This window comes from Leiobunum rupestre, chromosome 3 (assembly GCF_980474605.1).
Source record: "Leiobunum rupestre chromosome 3, qqLeiRupe1.1.hap1, whole genome shotgun sequence".
Taxonomy (NCBI): Eukaryota; Metazoa; Arthropoda; class Arachnida; order Opiliones; family Sclerosomatidae; genus Leiobunum; species Leiobunum rupestre.
Genome location: NC_143386.1, coordinates 23,382,037 through 23,403,471, shown reverse-complemented (window position 1 = coordinate 23,403,471; position 21,435 = coordinate 23,382,037).

Here is a 21,435-nt window from a genome sequence, read left to right as displayed (position 1 = left end):
GGAAGTGCGGGGAAAAAACTACTGGATATTACGTCTAGCTTTGGACTTCTCCAAACTGTTTTGACTCCCACTAGGATTACTGATAAAACAGCAACGACTATTGATTTATGTTTCACAAATTGTGATGCATCTGCCCAAGTACTAGATAACGTAGATATAACTGATCACTTTCCACTTTATATCAAATGGGAAACGAATAACTCTCCCGCTAAAAGAAAAAACATTATTCGAAACCTATCACAGGGTAATATTGAAAAATTCACCAGACAATTATCTGTAGTTACCTGGCAAAAAATCTATAAATCGAACAATGTAAACATAGCATTTAATGATTTTTTTGACACTTTCATAAACTTATATACTAAATCGTTTCCTATGATAGAGGTCCACGATAGTGATTCTCATAATTGGATCACAAAGGAAATTTTAGACTTAATTAAAGAAAAAAATAAACTTAGAACTAAAGCCTCTAGATATCCTACTGATATAAATAAACAATATTATAAACAAAAACGGAACATCTGTAACAACGCAATAAAAAATGCTAGAATCAAATACTATCGAGAACTCCTAGGTTCTCAATCCAATGCTAGATCCACGTGGAAAATCATCAATAAACTACTAGGGAAAAAACCAACCAAGTCTAACACTTCTTTAAATTTTAATTTAAACCCAGATATATTCAATAACTTCTTTAACTCAGCCCCGATTGCGCCCCAAGTAAATATAGACAGTAACCTAGATAACATAAAACGAACTTTAAATTCAATGGTACTCTTTGAAGTCACTGAAAATGATCTAACTAATGTCATAAAAACACTAAAAAATAATTCAGCGCCAGGATATGACGGTATTTCTGCCAAAATTATTAAAAAAACAATGAACCTAATCACTAAACCATTGCTATATCTTGTTAATCTTTCTCTCACAAATGGCGTATATCCCGATGCCCTCAAAAAGGGCATTATTATTCCAGTTTTTAAGAAGGGTGACAAACTTTCCCGGAACAGCTATAGACCGATATGCTTACTATCAATATTCGCTAAAATTTTCGACAAACTATTTTTCTTAAGGCTCAAAAAATATATTGATAAATTTAATCCTCTTTCGGATAAACAGTTCGGTTTTCGAAATAATTCAAGCGTTGATTCGGCTCTCTCAAATGTATATAAAAATATCCTGAACTGGCTAGACACTCATAATTACGCGATCGGGGTATTCCTTGATTTAAAAAAGGCCTTTGATTTTGTGAACCATCAACGACTTCTGGCGAAATTGGCAATAATGGGAATTAGAGGTAGAGCCTATGATTGGCTAAAGTCTTATTTAAAAAATAGAACCTGTCAAACAAAATTAAATGGATTGATCTCCTCTAATAAATTAACTACACAAGGCGTACCCCAAGGTTCAATTCTATCCCCCCTTCTGTTTAATATATATATAAATGATATAACGTTGACTGATCTATCCAAATCCATTACGCTTTACGCGGATGATACCCTGGTATTACTCGGGGGTCCGAATCTCAACGAAATAGCCTATAAAATAAATCAGCAACTAGACAAAATTAAAACTTGGTTAATGAATAATTTCCTAAAACTAAACGAAGATAAATCTGTCTATATTATATTTTTAAATAAAAACAAACCCAGGGATAACGAATACGAGATTAAAATAGGAGATAATTTGTTAAAAGAAGTTAACTCATATAAATATTTAGGTCTTTGGTTCGACCCCCGACTCTCATGGAATACGCACACTGATAGCGTAGCAAAAAAACTTTCCTTCAATATATACCTAATGAATCGTAACCGAGCTATTTTGACCAAGAAATATCTATTACAATTGTACTACAGTCTTGTATACCCTCATATTTATTTTTGCTTTTTTATTTGGGGAAACACATCAGATATGAATCTAAATCGCTTATTTAAGCTTCAAAAACGGAGTATCCGAATTATCGAAAATAAAAATAGCCGCGATCATACTTCTCCACTATTCAAATCATTAAACTTACTTACAGTATACCAAATTTTTAATTACTGTTGTTTAATTTTTATGTATAAATCACTAGTTATAAGCATGTATAACCCTTTTAAATTCAGTGCTCTATCGAAATATTTTACGCGAAATAATTACATCTTAGAAGTTCCCTTTGCCAATACCAAATTAAAACAAAACTCAATCTTCTGTAAATCAACCGTTTTATTTAACACCCTTAATATACCCACATCACAAGGTTTGCCGTTCTTTAAAAAAAATGTCCGAACTTATTTGTCCAGTTTGTAGATTTATTTTATTTTTTTGAATGTAAATAGTTATTTTTCCCCCTTTTTCTGTGAAAACCATGTATGAAAGCTGTAACTTTGTATAAAAACGCCTTAGCGTGGCCTAAAAGTTGTCTCACAACTTGGCCATACAACAATGTAGTCTCCACTAGTTTCCAATAAACCAATTATTATTATTATTATTATTATTATTATTATTATAATTTTTTGATTGTGTTGAGCTTTTGGGCGGTATTGTTGGCTTTTAATTATCAATTATTTTGTTAAAAAAATAATATGCCTCCGTAGAAAGGCATATAAATCCTCCTCTGTTTGCATATTTGTCCATATCTCCGGTAGTGTTAATTTTTCATCACAAGCCTTTAGGCTTTCCGTTAACAAGGCACCTCCCTTTGAATGTTTTTTCATCCTTTGCAAAACTGATCCCACCACATAGTATAGAGCTTGCTTGTATTTTTGATTTGTTAAAAGCTTGTTTGCTTTTTTTGACACAACCAATGGTTAGAAATTCCACAAAAAACTGGTCTAAAGTCAAATTTACTCCAACTTTTTTTAGGGGCTGTGAAATATTTTCAGTACCCTGAAAGTTACAAAAATATAAACGAAAAATTGCAGCTACAAAGACTCTAAATGTAAAAATATTTTATACCTGAATATTATCCAAAAACCTGGTCATTGAAATAATTTTTACTTTATTCCTAAAACCTTTTGTGGTTCACCCCAATATGTGTTGTGCGATATATTGCAAAAGATCAGAAGATAATCCGCCCATTCCTTAAAAGTTTGAAATGTCAGCATGTTCATACTATTTCTTAACAGCTAAATTTCAGGGCTGTGAAAGTCTCTATAGCCCGAATCAACTGTCTTGACAGACTTCATCAGGTCTTCGAATAAAAATGCAAACTCTATTTCTGAAAATAAATATAAGATTTTTTAAATTAAGTTCTTATATTAATAGACTCCACTTATTACCTTTTATTGTACAATGAACCTGAGCATTGTTTTTCTTACACTGCCTATTAAAAATAACATTTTAATAATGCAAGGATTAAATTTATAGTTTGTTTAATGCATACTTTTTAGTTTCTACAACAGTAGAGGTTCTTTTCAGTTAACAGGCTTGCATATCTGATAATAATTACATATTGTTAGTATTTTGAAAAGCCATGAAACGGATAAAAACTAACCAAAACTTGCTTCTTTGGAGCCATGCTTTTTTCGCGCGTTCATGTTAGCACCTAGAGCAGACCGGCTCGGGGATGGATTTGACACATGTGTCCGCAAATAGCCAATAATAATCGACCCACTTTGGTCACTGGTGACAATGCTCGAGATAAAAATTAAATAGGCACCGCAACAAAGCTCGGTCGGGAACTATACGTCTGTGTTTTTTTGGTCTAAGGTGATATAAAATGAACGTGAAGTCAATATTCCAGAAAAGAGTTTGGTGGTAGTTTTACCGAAATCTAAAAGAAGTTTTGTATGGAGTTATTTTGGATAACATCGTAAAAGGTCAAAATTTGTTGACGACAATCACATTTACTGCAAACCTTAATTGTTTGAAATTAGAAGAAGCTACAAGTAATAATATAAATGTAGAACGGCCGTATATCCCCATACTATAATGTGATCCTCGTAGAGGTCGGACGAAATTAAAGGTTTTTTTCGGCGCGAGAAAAGCCTCTTTCAAATTGGAAGTTGAATAAGCCAATGAAATGTAAAGGATCTGACAACAGTCTATTTACAAAATTGCCCTCTTACTCACGTCCGTTGGACTCGAGAATAAAAACTTTTTTAAGGTAAAATTTTCGCCTAATACTTTGAAAATAATTAAAGATTAATGTACTTTTTTTATGTAAACAATGACTGATATAGATTACGATAATGTCGAAATACTTCGATCGGTTACGCATTATAGTTTTGAATATGCTGAAAACGACGACGTTGATGCAGGCTTAGGCCTTAAGACTTACCGTTTCAATTACCAGTTCTTCGACTGAGCTTTTCCCAGCTGTTGGTGGTGAAATTAGCAAAGATTAACTTCTATAACCACCTTACAAAAATTTCATGGCTGATATTTGGCTGCCTTGCAGCTAGATTACAGTAAAATTTTCCATTCACTGAAAAACTACAAAAGCACTGCATGTAGGCTGGAACATGGCAGAAACTGGGTCAAAATCAGCTATATTACAGCACTTTTAACTGCAATTTACAGCAACTCAATTCCAAGAGAAAGCTGTATTGTTTCAGATACATTGCAGCCCTAATTTAGACCTTTTATAGCTATACTTCAGCACCGATACAGCCATTTAACAGCTTTCAACAACTCTTTACTTGTAGCCCCAGTGCAGTCTTTTTACAGTTATTTGTAGCCCCATTCCAGCTCTTTTACATCTATTTATAGCCTCGTTCCATCCATTTCGCAAATTCTTGTATCCCCGGTACAGCCCTACACAGCTTTCAGCCCTTTTACAGCTACTTTGTAGGCCTGATCCAGCATTTTTACAGCTACTTTGTAGGCCTGATCCAGCATTTTTACAGCTACTTTGCAGGGCCCACGAGGGGTCGGAGTGTGCAACAACTGGTGGCTTTACCAGGGAGTCGGGGTCCGGCTCTTGTAACCCATCACGGGCGGTGGCGCACCTCGGACTTCGGTCCGGTGTGAGCTGGTAACTGGGCTTTGACCCAGGCTAACGGAGAGGGGCCGGGCAAACTGGCCGCTTCAGCGGGTTGGGTTGCCTGCTGTGGGGCTGTGGGTATCCGTATGAGGGCACGGCGGACCCATCTCCCGGCCTCTTGCAGTTTCACCGGAATATCCGGTGCCAGCTGTGCCGGGTTATGCGGGCTGCTGTGTGCCCGCCGTTCCCCTTTAGGCGCTCTTTCCAATGGGCTTGGCTCCCTACCTTTCTAGGTGGGGTGTCAGCTGGCGTTGCCAGAGCATCCGCTCTTATTCCCACTGTTGTGTGCGAAGTGGGGGCTGGTCGACCCATTGCTGCACCTTCTGCTGGGTTGACTGGCTTGCGTCGAGGTTGCGACTGTCAGTAGTAGGGTTCTGCTACCCATGCTGGTTTTGTCACCTGTCCGGGCTTACCGACGCTGGCGTAGGGCATAATGATGACGGACCTCCGGTGGTGTGGTTTCAATCTTACCGGGTACACCGGGCTATAAATCTGATGCATGTCCAGCTACTTTGCAGGCCTGATCCAGCATTTTTACAGCTACTTGTGATCGGCCCACGAGGGGTTGGAGTGTGCAATAACTTGTGGCTTTACCGGAGAGTCGGGGTCCGGATCTTGTTACACATCACGGGCGGTGGCGCACTGGGAGATGTTAGCTCGGTCCACATGGTCCTATCTCCACCTCCGACTTCGGTCCGGTGTGGGCTGGTAACTGGGCTTCGGCCCAGGCTAACGGAGACGGGCCGGGCAAACTGGCCACTTCGGCGGTTTGGGTTGCTGCTGTGGGGCGGTACTCATTGGGGCTGGTGGTGCGGTACTCATTGGGGCTGGTAGTGCAGTGCTCATTGGGGCTGGTGGTGCGGTACTCATTGGGGCTGGTGGTGCGGTACTCATTGGGGCTGGTGGTGCGGTACTCATTGGGGCTGGTGGTGCGGTACTCATTGGGGCTGGTGGTGCGGTGCTCATTGGGGCTGGTGGTGCGGTACTCATTGGGGCTGGTGGTGCGGTAATCATTGGGGCTGGTGGTGCGGTAATCATTGGGGCTGGTGGTGCGGTAATCATTGGGGCTGGTGGTGCGGTACTCATTGGGGCTGGTGGTGCGGTACTCATTGGGGCTGGTGGTGCGGTACTCATTGTGGCCGGCGTTCCGGGACTAATTGTGATGGTCGCTTGTTGAACAGCCTGAAATAAAATAGTGAAATGTATTGTTTGTTAGAATCAACAATTCACTCACTTGAGGATAAGGACGTGCTACCGATAAAATTTGAGGGTTCCACTGTACTGTAACTGAAGGCATACTCAAAAGCATTTTATGAATTTCTGACCTTGCCTGTGCAGTTTCGCTTTCTGTGGTTTTTTTAATTTTAAGTTTATTTGAAGTAATGCCTAAATCAGGTTTACTTTTTTCCTTTTTGTTGTCATTGGCTTTTGTTTTGCTCGATTCTTCGCAAATCTTTAGATCTATCTGAAGTTCTTCCTTTTCAAGATAATCATGATCATCTTTAAATGTTAATCAATACTTAGTTAACACTAATAAATTAACAAAAAATAATTTAAGTAATTAAATAACATACTTGAAATTTTCAATATAATGTCGTCATATGATGAGGGTCCGTATGATATCTTGGTACGACATCCTTCATATCGTTTTGATTTATTTTTCACTCCCGTTAATGGTAAAATAGAAGTTTTCTTCTCTTCGACCCAGTAGGTTATTGCACGTAAAACCATGATTGAACTAGGTTTCTTTTTATCTAACCCTTGTGAAGGTTTAATCGTTTTTAGAGAATCACACTTCTTACCCGAAACTTTTACGGAATCACTCAGGTTTAAAAGGTCTTTAACATTTAAAGAAACTTTATCCATCTCTTAGCGTTGACAAAAATAACTAAGTGATATTAATTCTATAGGCTCAATCGCCTGGAACAGTTCAACGTGTCGCTGAAATTTTTAGGAATATAACAAAATTCTTTGTCCCAACTACCACATAGAGACACGTGAGTAGTTTACCACCCTCTTTCTGGATACGCGTGGGGGAAAGCACCGTGCTTTCCCCCACGCGTCCACAGCTGCGTGCCGGGGGGGAATGAAGCGGGGAATCGCGTTGCCAACCCCCCCTCGGGCGCGTGTCACGCGCGCGTGACCTGAATAATTAATGAGATTAACAGGTGTTTTGAATAATTAATTAGCCGACCTTTCAATCAAGTTCACTAGAGTGCAGGTGTTCAAGGTCAATTAAAAAAGGGATAATATTAATGAGTGTGGTATTGTTTAACTAGGTGGATTACCGTTAGGGGTCATTGACCTGTTATATGGATAGTAATAATAATAATAATAATTGGTTTATTTAGCTTCACTTAAGAGAAGTATATATACAATTGATATAGGCCAAGTCAGAAATGACTTTTAGGCCATGTAACTCCAGGCAAGTATAGGTGTGAGAGGAATAAAAATATCAAATACCAAAGAGGAAAAAAAAAAACTTACAAAGCAAATTCAAAAGAAAAAAAATATATATAAATTTTAAATAATGCAAAAAATTTTAAAATAGAAAAGGGTATAGTACAGTTACATCAATTAGATATTTTTAGTAGAGGGGGCTGTTTATTATGAAATTTTTCGCCTTTTTTTTAAACTGCGTTAGATTTTTTATTTCATTCTTTATGCATTTATTAAATAGATTAACACCTTTATAAAAAATAGATTTTAACATTTTGGCGGTTTTTACTTTTGGTAGGCTTAGTACATTGTTTTGTCTTGTGAATTTATTTTTAGGGTTATTTAGTATAAAATTATTATTTTTATAAATAGTCAATGATTTATATATAAATATCAAAGAACAAAAGTCATATAATTGATATATGGTTAAAATTTGCATAGATTTAAATAAAGGTTCTGTGTGGTCGAGATATTTCATACGACAGAGTGTTCTAATTGCCCTTTTTTGAATAAGGAAAATTCGTTTTAAATTTAGTTCAGTGGTGTTGCCCCAAGTAGAAATACAGTAAGTTATTCGAGAATGTATCAAAGCATAGTACAGCTGTTTACAAATGTTATCCGTTAGGAGAGATCTATTTTTTGAGATTATATAGGTAGCAAATGATATTTGATTGGCTAATGCAGAAACATGAGTGTTCCAGGTTAGATGTTCATCGAAGTTTAGGCCCAAATATTTATAATTTGGTACTCTTTTTAGTTTAACATTGTTAATTTTTAGGCTCTCGTTATGGCAGATATTCTTGTTAGGATTGGAAAATATTAAATAGACAGATTTATCAATGTTTAGTTCTAAATCATTTATAGTCAGCCAATTATACACATCTTTTAGCTCAACGTTGAAATATCGTATTATTTCATTTAAATCACTACCACCTTTTAATCCTAACGTGTCATCTGCATATAAGTAAAAATTTTCCTGCATTGAATTAGTCAACATATCGTTGATATATAGGTTAAATAAAATTGGAGAGAGGACAGATCCTTGAGGAACACCAGCCTGAATATAGATTTCGGTTGATAATACACCTTTTACTCTTGTTTGGGTTGTTCTTTTAGATAGGTACGAAGTTATCCAATTGTGGCTATTTCCTCTTATTCCCATTAAATACAGTTTATGAAAAAGCCTTTTATGATGTACAAAATCAAAAGCTTTTCGTAAATCTAAAAAAACTCCTACTACAATGTTACTGTTGTCTAAATTATCAATCAAATGTTTATAAACTTTATTAATCGCCAATTCTGTGTTGCTTTTCGATCTAAACCCAAATTGTTTTTCATTTATTATTTTATATTTTTCACAAAAATTACTTAGGCGTTTATAGAAACAGTTATCGAATAATTTCGCTAGTACTGAGAGTAGAGATATTGGTCTGTAATTATTCGGCTCATTTTTATCACCGCGTTTGTGGATCGGTACTATTACAGTTTTTTTTAGGGCATCTGGGTATACGCCTGTATTGAAAGATAAGTTAATTAAAAATGTTATGGGCTTTTTAATAAATTGGGATGAAAGTTTGATAATTTTTGGTGAGATATCGTCTAATCCTGGGGAGGCATCCGACCGCAAGTTTGAAATGTTTGTTTCAGTTTCCTTTTCATTTGTTTCGCACAAAAATAAAGTATTCCGAATATTTTTAACGTTATGGAATGAGTCATCGTTGTTTTTTATTTGTTGCTCCTTTGGGACTCGGAAATTGAAAAAATTGTTTAAGATTTCTCGACAAATATCGGTATCAATTTGATTTTTTTTTGCTTTTCCTATAATTTACAGTTTTCCAGATATTTTTTATATTGCCCTTTTCTGAATGTAATTTTTTATGGTAATAGTTATTTCGAGCGTTTCGAAGGGAGTTATTACAGTGATTCCTTGCTGTTTTAAACCTAGCAAGGTTAATATCATTTGGGTAAGTATTGTAATATTTTTTAAGTTTGTTTTTTGCTTTTATTAATTTTACGAGGTCATGGGTAATCCATTTAGAAGCGACTTTATATTTTTTGATTTTACGGTATGGAAAATTTGCATTGTATATATTTGAGAGGATTTTAAAAAAGAAGTCAAACGCTAGATTTATATCTTTAAAGTTATATAAGTTTTCCCAGCTTGTATTACTCATTTCTGATAAAAATGTATCTATATTTTTTTGTTTAAAATCTCTACATTCTCGTACGGGTTTTTCGATTTTAGCTTCTTTGAACATAATGGATATGGGGTAGTGGTCAGATATTGCCCAGTCTTTTTGTATCGTAATTCTTATACTTATGTTTGTGTAGCAGTGGTCAATTAGTGATTGCGTCTCATTTGTTACCCGGGTTGGATTTTGAACTAATTGGTTTAAGCCTAGGCTATTATGCATATCTAACAGTAGATTAGTATTGGAATTAGGCTTTTGAAGATCTATATTAAAATCTCCAATTATTATTTTTTTGTCATTTATATGGCCTAGGTTTTGTATAATGGTTTCATAATTCTCAAAGAAAGGCCTGAATTGTGTACCTGGTCTATAAATTATACATAAGCTAATATCGTTAATTTTTACACCATACGATTCAATATGCTCGTTATTAATGCTGACATTTTCTATTACTTCAAAGTCTATATGGTTCCTAATATAAAACCCTACCCCACCTCCCCTACCACTGTCTCTACCCCTTCCTGTAAATTTATAATTTTCCAAGAAATCCCCATAATTCCCATTATACCAGGTTTCGTTTATAGCATATATGTCAATTTCGTCGGGGATGTCAGTTTCAGAGTTAGCTACCAGTTTAAAGAAATTAGCCGACGCACTTTTCACATTAGCATAAACTATATTGAGCATAATCTTATAATATTTAGACAGTTCTTAGTACAAAAACAATTTTTTCGTTTCCCCTAGATCGGAACCACTTTTCCTTGTTCAAAGTCATATTTAAAAATTTCATTTCCTATCATAATTTTTGTGGCTCCAGTGATCTTAGATTTTTCCGGATATTTAGATTTGGCAAATAATCTTAGATGATACCTCGCAGTTTCTTGCTCCGGGGTGTAATCATGATTTAAATAAAGGTTGCTTCCCTTTAGTTTTGTGCTTTTCGATAATAATTTCACTTTGGTGTCGTAGTTTTCAGCTTTGAAAACAACTGATCTTATCCTATTCTGATTATAGGCTCCTTTCCTATACACTTGACTTGGTGTTATACCAATTTCTTCTTCTAATTTGTTATAAAATATCGAGCGTATATTCTCAGCTAGTTCTGACCTTGACTCAGTTTCATTGTCTGGTAGACCCTTAATGATTAAATTATTTCTCCTTATCGTAATATCTAAATTTTCCAATCTTAATCTCTGTTTTTCTAATTTTTCTTCACTGTATTTGAATCTGGTATCAGTTTTCCCTTCTAGTATACCTATATCATATTTAACGTCTTTAATCTCGTCTGTAACACCATTAAGTTTTTCTTCTATGTCATTTAATTTAACATTTGAATTATCTATTCTATCATTTATTTCGTTAAGTGTTTTAGATTGTTCTTTTTGAGTTTCTTGTATCTTTTTAATTTCTGCTAATATTGCATCTAGACCACTAGTTTGCTGGCGGGTTTCCCTACCAGTCATGTTTGTTTATATAGTTATATAGGTACCCAGGCAGAGATAGTAATTACAAAAAAGGTATAAAATTAGTATGCTCACCTATAAATTAACAAGAGTTGTATTAATAAACGAAAGAGCAGCGTTTTTCCTAAGCTCTGCCTGGATTGTATAGTAACATGTGTTTGGTAAGCGCGAAAAGGATCAATGAACAAGTGGAGGGGAGATAAAGTTTGTATTTACTAGTTATAAAGTTTGTACTTTTATAATTACCAGTTAACTGTTAGGGGTATTTGATCTGGTAGCTATATGGTTAACAACTCATTTTTGGCGCGAATTTAACATGTGTTTTGGGAAAGCGACGCGAGGATCAGTGAACAAGTGGTTGAACTCTATAGGGGAAACGGGTATAGTTTGTACTCTATAGGTCTATTACATGTTTGTACCTTTATAATTAACCGTAAGGGGTATTTGACCTGGTTGCTATATGGTCAACAACTCATTAGCATTTTTGGCGGGGATTTAACATGCGTTTATGATGATGTAAGCGCGAAAAGGATCAATGGATCAAGGTTTATAACAGTTAGGTAACGTCTTTGGGGTTAATCAACAAGTGGTCTTAAGTAGTAAATATTAAAGAGTTTTATAAGCTGTGTTTTAACGTTAGGAAGCGCGGTAAAAAAGACTTAACAGAACGGGGTAAAGTTTGGAGGCTGGTCTCTCTTTTAACGGTTGTTATATGAACTCTTAGTAATTTTGGTTGGAAATTCACGTGTTTTGGCAGCCATCTTTAATGATTCATATTTAAACAGGTTCTGTAGGGCGTATTGAAAAGGGTGTCCATGTCTGTTATTTTTAGGAAATTTGCCATATATACTTTAGATCAAGTTTGTGTTTAACAAGTTGTTGCTAACAATTTTTTATATATATTAACATAAAACGTCGCATTAAAAGTCGGTAGATGGCTTGGGCCTAGCTGATTATAATTATGACATTGTAAATGCATCAAAAACTATACAGGGTCTTTTTTTTGCTCGGAAAAGTGTTTTTTTTTTAAAAACTATTTATAGTACCGATTTCAAATTTGGAAGGTCAATTCTCTATACCAGGGGACATCAGTTTGAGAAATTTGAGCGTTTTCGGTAATGTTTTTCACCAATTTTGAAAAATTATTTTTCGACCACTAGGTGCGAGATAAAAAATTTATATTATAAAGTTGTAGGCCGTCATCGAAAACCCTTAAAAATTGTTCACTCGACGAAAAACAATTTATTTATCAGTGAAAATTCGAGCTTGAAAAATTTACAAGTTGGTGAAGCCAAATTACGATTGTTTGAAACGATAATTGAAACCGAATTACCTAATCCAGTTGAAACTTTGGTTAAAAAAACGACCGGATTTAAAAAACACGAGGCTATAGGTCAATCCTAAACATGCATTGGGTATTTAAAGGAAAACTTTGGGAGATTATTATCAGTGTTTGATAATATTTCGAACAATGCCTCGTTATTCAGTAGCTGAGCGTACCGAGATAGTTGCCATTTACTATGGAGAAGCAGCGCAAAACCTTAGAAGAGTGACTGAAATCTTCGCAGAAAGACATCCAAATGGAGCACCATCTGTAAATACAGTAAGACGAGCAATTCACGATTTCAATCAATTTGGTAACTTGCAACCTAGGTTTCGCGGATTGGGTCAACCGGATTTAGACTTCGAGAACAATGTACTCGCGTACTTTGTGGCATATCCTCGTCACAGTTGCGCTAACGCCGCTGCTGATTTGGGTTGTTCTGCAAATCGTGTGTGGAAAATTCTTCGTAAGAATCGCTATCACCCATACAGAGCTACGCTCCACCAAGGACTAATTGACGGAGACCATCAAAGACGTTATGAATTTAGCAACTGGTTACTAAATGCTGTCCAAGAAGATAGACAATTTTTGCGCCATGTTTTGTTCTCCGACGAAGCGTCGTTTTCTAGAGATGGGCCCTTTAATCATCAAAACAGCCATCTTTGGTCTGACATCAACCCACATTGGGGTTTTGAATATCATCACCAGGTTCAATTTGAACGGGTCAATGTTTGGGTTGGACTTGTTGGAAACCGTTTGATTGTTCCCTTTTTCCTGCCGACGAACCTCAACGGCCAAAGGTATTTACATTTTCTACAGAACGAACTGAGTGACGCAATCGACGACCTTCCATTGGCTGAAAGACGTCAGTTGTGGTTTCAGCAAGATGGCGCCCCTCCGCATTTTTCCCGGCAAGTAACTGAGCACCTCAACAACGAGTTTCCTGAAAGGTGGATAGGGAGAAATGGTCCAGTGCATTGGCCAGCAAGGTCACCTGACCTAACACCGCTGGATTATTTTCTCTGGGGATTCGTTAAAGCAAAGGTATACGCCACGCCCATTGAAACTAGGGAGGAACTCATTAGACGAATAATCAGTGCTTGCCGAGACGTCACACCAGAAATGGTAGAGAAAGCGTTTGAGAACTTAATTGTCCGCGCACAAACCTGTGTTGCAGCCAATGGTGATATTATTGAAAATGTTTTGTAAAAATTTATGTGAATAAAATATCTGCATTTAAAAACCAAACGTGTACATTTTTTCAAGTGTGAAAACTCTACTACGTTTGTATTAGACTTGTTCCCTTTTCAATTATCGTTTCAAACAATCGTAATTTGGCTTCACCAACTTGTAAATTTTTCAAGCTCGAATTTTCACTGATAAATAAGTTGTTTTTCGTCGAGTGAACAATTTTTAAGGGTTTTCGATGACGGCCTACAACTTTATAATAGAAATTTTTTATCTCGCACCTAGTGGTCGAAAAATAATTTTTCAAAATTGGTGAAAAACATTACCGAAAACGCTCAAATTTCTCAAACTGATGTCCCCCGGTATAGAGAATTGACCTTCCAAATTTGAAATCGGTACTATAAATAGTTTTTGAAAAAAAACACTTTTCCGAGCAAAAAAAAGACCCTGTATATTACCGTCACTTAAGCTTTAATAAGGACGCGGGGGTAAAGTTTGTAGGTAGCCTGGCCATCGTTAATAATAAGCCTAAAATTTATGAAATGTAAACTGGGTATTCAAGGTTATTTTTGGGGTGAAGAAATTAGGGAGTTTAGTTTTTTATTGGATATTTCAAGTTTTTAACATAGTCAATACGTTAATAACGTGAAAAAGATAGTATATCCTGTCGTCCGTTAATAAGGGTCTTTGGGGTCATCTCACGTAAACATGTGTTGAAAATGGGGAATTACATTAGCGTGGCCAAAAGACATTTCAAGAACACGTTTTCCCTAGATAGTTCGATCAAAAAGCCGCGTCACGTGATCATCTGATTTACGGTTATTGAAAGGGGTCTTCCATAAATTAAATTATTATAATCATGCAATGCTGCCATTTTTCGCCAATAGGCTGGTATATATGGATTCGGGTACATGTTTTCAAATATAAGTCACCCCTAATAATGGTCCCTTTTAAAGATTTTATAGGTTATTAATCTAACATTGTCTTTAAGCACATAATTCGTTTTGCCTTACACATGGTATTCAAGGGTATTTTTGGGGTGAAGAAATTAACTAGGGAGTTAAAGTTTTTAGTGGCCATCTTGGATATTTCAAGTTTTTAACAAAGTCAATGCGTTAATGGCATCTTACATAACGGGGTAAAATTTGTATTACTTGTCGAGCGTGGTCATCGTGAATAATATTTTTAATAAGCCTTAGAAAACTAAGTTCAATGTTAAATTCGTTAACCTCGCAGTTTGAAACAAGTTGTCCCTATATTAAGAATAAGCTTGGTATAATTAACAACGTCTGCAGCTCTGGCCTTATAAATGTTTCACTGTATACAATGTCTTTACGCACATCGTGTACATTTTCTTCAAAAATATTAGTTTACGTATATCCGTAAAATATACCTTTTAGTTTTACCAATCGGACATGTTTTAGTTATGGGACAATGATAGGAAACTATCGTCTTTAATCATATAATAAACTAAGTATTTACTCTTAGGATTAGCCAATACTTTAAGGGCGCGGGGTCAAGACTTTTGTTATTATCTGGATATGTTACTATTGAAACATTAACGATTCTTTATAAATCCGTGTAAATATAATGAATGTATAAGTTCGTGTATGCAAATTATATATAATGCATTTATAAGTCCCTGTATACAAGTTATAGTATTTTTAACATGCAATGCTAGGCTGGTATCGAATAGAAACCGTTACTTAAACAAGTCGCCCCTATATGAACTTTTAAACGGTTAATGATGACCCACACGCGCCACGATGACTTGCCAAAATAAAAAGCTAAGCCTAACATTTGTTAGTATAATGTTAGTAAAAACCACCTATGGACTATAATACAGTGAAATGACCGAAAAGGTAGAAACGGTCATATTAAAAAGGGGCAACATGCTAACCATTTTAAAGATAATACACTTCAAGAATAAAACTCGGACCAAAGAGTCAAAAAGCTATAACTATTATTGAAAACATTAACAGTTACGTTTTGTTATAATTAGTATTATAATTCACCCTTTTAACGCATACTATTATTATTTTATTGTCACAAGAGTGACTTAGTTAAATATAAAATGGTCGTTGGTATTTCATAACGTCATGCTTCATGGAATAATTTACTGGCAGGTGTTTCAATTTTTAAAAAGCGTCGTTTTTACCCGAGAGGTAATGGAAATGGTTGAAAGGAAATATTTAAGTTGCGGAAAGTCGATAAGTATGACATTCTAAGTTACGTCAAATACGGAGCTATTAAGAGGGTGATTTGTTATCTTTTTAAACATATAGGTGTACAATATTTTTGGAAAAAGTACAGCTTGTTTGATTTTCAAAATTTTACATAACACAAATACAACATTATTTTATTTGGATTATAAATATAACACTCAGTTAATCAAGTTAATTTTTAACGAAACATGCAAACAATTAGCAGCCTATCGATTTGATATTTTAGTTAATATTGTTGGCAATTAAACTTTAGGTTCATTTCACAGAAAATCATGTGAAGTTATACAACAACTTAAACACAAGTTTTTTTTGTTTGATACCTGCTTAATGTTAAAGCCGCTTCATGATTTGGTGGCGCTTTGGGTTTTAGCCTGGCTATTATTTAATATACTAGTTTCTTAATCTTTCAGAACTTTTTTGTTAGTAGATTTCAGAAACATATTGCGGCAAAGTATACGTTTCTTAGTATAAAAAGCGAATAAGAAAAAAAATCGTTGTGTTTTACGACTACCTATCTATCATAATTTTTTAATCTATGTTTTCGATGTGTCTGTATTAAAATTATTCCAATGAAATTTTATAGCACATTGAATATTTTTAATGGCAATGGAAATAAATTCTAAAAGTACATGGTTGATATAGAACATTACGTGACGTTTTTCAACCTTGAGATATAAAATATGAATTCAATCTTTTTGGGATACTATAAAAATAGCTCTAAGTAATTGTTTTTGAAAGTTCATATTCTACCAGAAATATTAATAAAATATATTATAACAAATTCAAGTAGTTTACGGTTATCAGATATTTACAAAGTTTTAAATCTGTTAAGGTCTACGATTTGTATTACTTTTTGTTGTACGAGTTGATAATCGGCTATTTTGTATACTAAATCAATCAAACACCTACTAAGTTTTATTTATAAAAAGAATAAAAATCCGAAATGAGATATTCAGATCACGTTTTTCATGAGCTGTTATTCCTCCGGATGTCACGGACATTTAAGTACAATCCCCCCGATGTTAAAACCGATGCTCTAATTGTATTAGAGTTTCTATAACGGTTGTGAGATATTTTAATAAAAACTTTTTTTTCGAAGAATGAGGAATGTGTGTTTTGAATAGCTTCACCGCGTGCGTAACGCCTCCCTCTGTCTTCCCTCTCGCCAAACCGCCAGCGCCGAGATATCCTGCTGGCTTAGACAGGGCGGATAGAGAGCGGCCGTTTAACGTATAGAGCTAGAACGGCAACAACTTGCGCTTTTTACACGCCAGCTTGTCCCAGCCTTTTGATCAGTGTCTTTTTAAGAGAAACTAATCATTTTCGACACTATTCAGCGGCCCCATTTTTCGAAATGAATCAATTTTTATAGATACATTTTTAATTTATTAAAAAACACAAATAATTTATACAATTAAAATATTTTTAATTACATTCAAATTTATTGAAAAACTCAATGCATATTTTTATAGATACAATTAATTTTAAATGATATTTTTGTAGCCAAAAGGGATACTGGTACCGTCGCTTCTAAAGATCCGCTTGTTAGACGTAAATCCAACGAGTTTTTCAGCTGGTTTTTGGAAAAGCTGCCCCGTTTTTAAACGTTTCACGTTAAATGGGACTTCGACGCTGTATTTCAATTGCTGGTTGCGTGTAGCAAGGTCTTTTAAAGCTTGCAAGTTTAGAATTGACTGATTTTTTTTAGGTAACGTAATGCCTTTCAGTTTAGTGACAATCTTTCCAGATTCGAATAAAATTGAATAAGCTTTACATCCCAAGGAAACAAAGGCTTTTATATTTTCATTGGGATACTGGTCAGCCAATGTACCTACGGTAGTCCCTAGCGGTATATTCAAATCTTTACTCATATAAAGAGAAGCAGAGTCAGTATCGACGTAATTTAAATTAGGACCAATTTGAGCCATTAATTTGTATAATTTAATACGGCCGTAACTAGCTACAAACGCGCCTATCGTTGGTGACCCTTTCCGATAAGTTGGAACGTAGTCTTCCCGAAAACGAGTGGTGACTAAGGCTATATCATCGTCTAGTAGTTTAAAATCCGTTAATTCTTTGGTTTTATCGGCCAAAATTTCGACTAATTCCTTATAAGAATTAATAAAAACACTTTGGCCTCGATTTAAATTAATGGAATTTTTGCCCCACAGACTGTTTAGACTAAGTTTACCAATAGCCTTTAAAGCGGGATTATCGGTTATATCGTCTAAATTTAAATCTAACCCGTCAATTTCATTAAAGTCTCGTAAATAATTAAGTTTTTGTTCTAATGTAAATATGTCTTATGGATACGACGAATTTTGAACTTTGATTTTGTAAAAAAGCCGAATATAGTCATCGAATAGCGGACAATCTTTATCGAATGTCTCTTGATAATGATGTACTTCGTGAATTGTAATAATTTTGTAACCGTACTCTATCGCTAGATAAAACTCGGGGGTCGTCCACACGTCGGTTATGCTACGCTCTCGATCAGTATGGGTACATTCGAAACATTGTTCAGCTGCACATTTGTAGCAGAGAGTATAATAAATTTTACTATTAATTTTAGCTGAGAGAATAGGGAGGTTTAAATTGGTAGGTGGCAGCACCGTAGTTTTAATCAGACCAAAATAAGCGTTAACGGAAAAATTAAAGTTACAAGTTATAATTTCGGGGCTCGATTTTGGATATTTATAGGAACTCATCTGGACGGATGGGTACATGCTATTAAAATCCACAACTTTGATTGGTCGATCGGGAGTGGCTTCGGCGTAAATTACAAAGTTTTCGACCCTCCCCCCGCGAATGGCGTCTCTCGCTCCTATCGGTTTGGTAAAGGGTAGGGAATCGCAAAAACTCGCAATTGCTGGGTCTTCTACTAACTCACCATACTCGTGTTCCCATATACTAATAAACTGTGCATTAGGTCTTTCCTTTTTTAAAAAATTTTCGCGGTCTAAGGTTTTGAGATAAATATTTAAATGATAGTCTTTTAACTGTTTATCGTAAGCCTGGTGGTCAGTGTGTAGTGGGCATTTATGGTAATGGCAGCCGTAAAATTCAGCAATTATTTCGGGCGAGGAACAATAACCGTCTAATCAATAGGGGTAAATTACATGTTCTCCACCTAGCGATCGAGCCGTTTGAAATGTCACGTTGAGTTTTTTCACCAAATAAGCTAACCATTTTAGGGCCTTGACACTATGGCGTTTCCTATAACCCGTCCCCGGAACAATCGCGATAGTGTTTGGTTCGACAAATCTACTAAGGAATACATTTGTTACGGCTCCCGGCAACGTTATGGCGTTTGACCCTAACAAATCAAAATCAACGGTTTTTAAAAATAAATTTCTAAAACTATCGAATCCTTTCTGTAAAAGTTTAACGTCATCGATCGTGATTGTTCCGGGGACGGGTTATAGGAAACGCCATAGTGTCAAGGCCCTAAAATGGTTAGCTTATTTGGGGAAAAAACTCAACGTGACATTTCAAACGGCTGGATCGCTAGGTGGAGAACATGTAATTTACCCCTATTGATTAGACGGTTATTGTTCCTCGCCCGAAATAATTGCTGAATTTTACGGCTGCCATTACCATAAATGCCCACTGCACACTGACCACCAGGCTTACGATAAACAGTTAAAAGACTATCATTTAAATATTTATATCAAAACCTTAGACCGCGAAATTTTTTTAAAAAAGGAAAGACCTAATGCACAGTTTATTAGTATATGGGAACACGAGTATGATGAGTTAGTAGAAGACCCAGCAATTGCGAGTTTTTGCGATTCCCTACCCTTTACCAAACCGATAGGAGCGAGAGACGCCATTCGCGGGGGGAGGGTCGAAAACTTTGTAATTTACGCCGAAGCCACTCCCGATCGACCAATCAAAGTCGTGGATTTTAATAGCATGTACCCATCCGTCCAGATGAGTTCCTATAAATATCCAAAATCGAGCCCCGAAATTATAACTTGTAACTTTAATTTTTACGCTAACGCTTATTTTGGTCTGATTAAAGCTACGGTGCTGCCACCTACCAATTTAAACCTCCCTATTCCCTCAGCTAAAATTAATAGTAAAATTTATTATACTCTCTGCTACAAATGTGCAGCTGAACAATGTTTCGAATGTACCCATACTGATCGAGAGCGTAGCATAACCGACGTGTGGACGACCCCCGAGTTTTATCTAGCGATAGAGTACGGTTACAAAATTATTACAATTCACGAAGTACATCATTATCAAGAGACATTCGATAAAGATTGTCCGCTATTCGATGACTATATTCGGCTTTTTTACAAAATCAAAGTTCAAAATTCGTCGTATCCAAAAGACATAATTACATTAGAACAAAAACTTAATTATTTACGAGACTTTAATGAAATTGACGGGTTAGATTTAAATTTAGACGATATAACCGATAATCCCGCTTTAAAGGCTATTGGTAAACTTAGTCTAAACAGTCTGTGGGGCAAAAATTCCATTAATTTAAATCGAGGCCAAAGTGTTTTTATTAATTCTTATAAGGAATTAGTCGAAATTTTGGCCGATAAAACCAAAGAATTAACGGATTTTAAACTACTAGACGATGATATAGCCTTAGTCACCACTCGTTTTCGGGAAGACTACGTTCCAACTTATCGGAAAGGGTCACCAACGATAGGCGCGTTTGTAGCTAGTTACGGCCGTATTAAATTATACAAATTAATGGCTCAAATTGGTCCTAATTTAAATTACGTCGATACTGACTCTGCTTCTCATAATATGAGTAAAGATTTGAATATACCGCTAGGGACTACCCTAGGTACATTGGCTGACCAGTATCCCAATGAAAATATAAAAGCCTTTGTTTCCTTGGGATGTAAAGCTTATTCAATTTTATTCGAATCTGGAAGATTGTCACTAAACTGAAAGGCATTACGTTACCTAAAAAAAACAGTCAATTCTAAACTTGCAAGCTTTAAAAGACCTTGCTACACGCAACCAGCAATTGAAATACAGCGTCGAAGTCCCATTTAACGTGAAACGTTTAAAAACGGAGCAGCTTTTCCAAAAACCAGCTGAAACACTCGTTGGATTTACGTCTAACAAGCGGATCTTTAGAAGCGACGGTACCAGTATCCCTTTTGGCTACAAAAATATCGTTTAAAATTAATTGTATCTATAAAAATATGCATTGAGTTTTTCAATAAATTTGAATGTAATTAAAAATATTTTAATTGTATAAATTATTTGTGTTTTTTAATAAATTAAAAATGTATCTATAAAAATTGATTCATTTCGAAAAATGGGGCCGCTGAATAGTGTCGAAAATGATTAGTTTCTCTTAAAAAGACACTGATCAAAAGGCTGGGACAAGCTGGCGTGTAAAAAGCGCAAGTTGTTGCCGTTCTAGCTCTATACGTTAAACGGCCGCTCTCTATCCGCCCTGTCTAAGCCTGCAGGATATCTCGGCGCTGGCGGTTTGGCGAGAGGGAAGACAGAGGGAGGCGTTACGCACGCGGTGAAGCTATTCAAAACACACATTCCTCATTCTTCGAAAAAAAAGTTTTTATTAAAATATCTCACAACCGTTATAGAAACTCTAATACAATTAGAGCATCGGTTTTAACATCGGGGGGATTGTACTTAA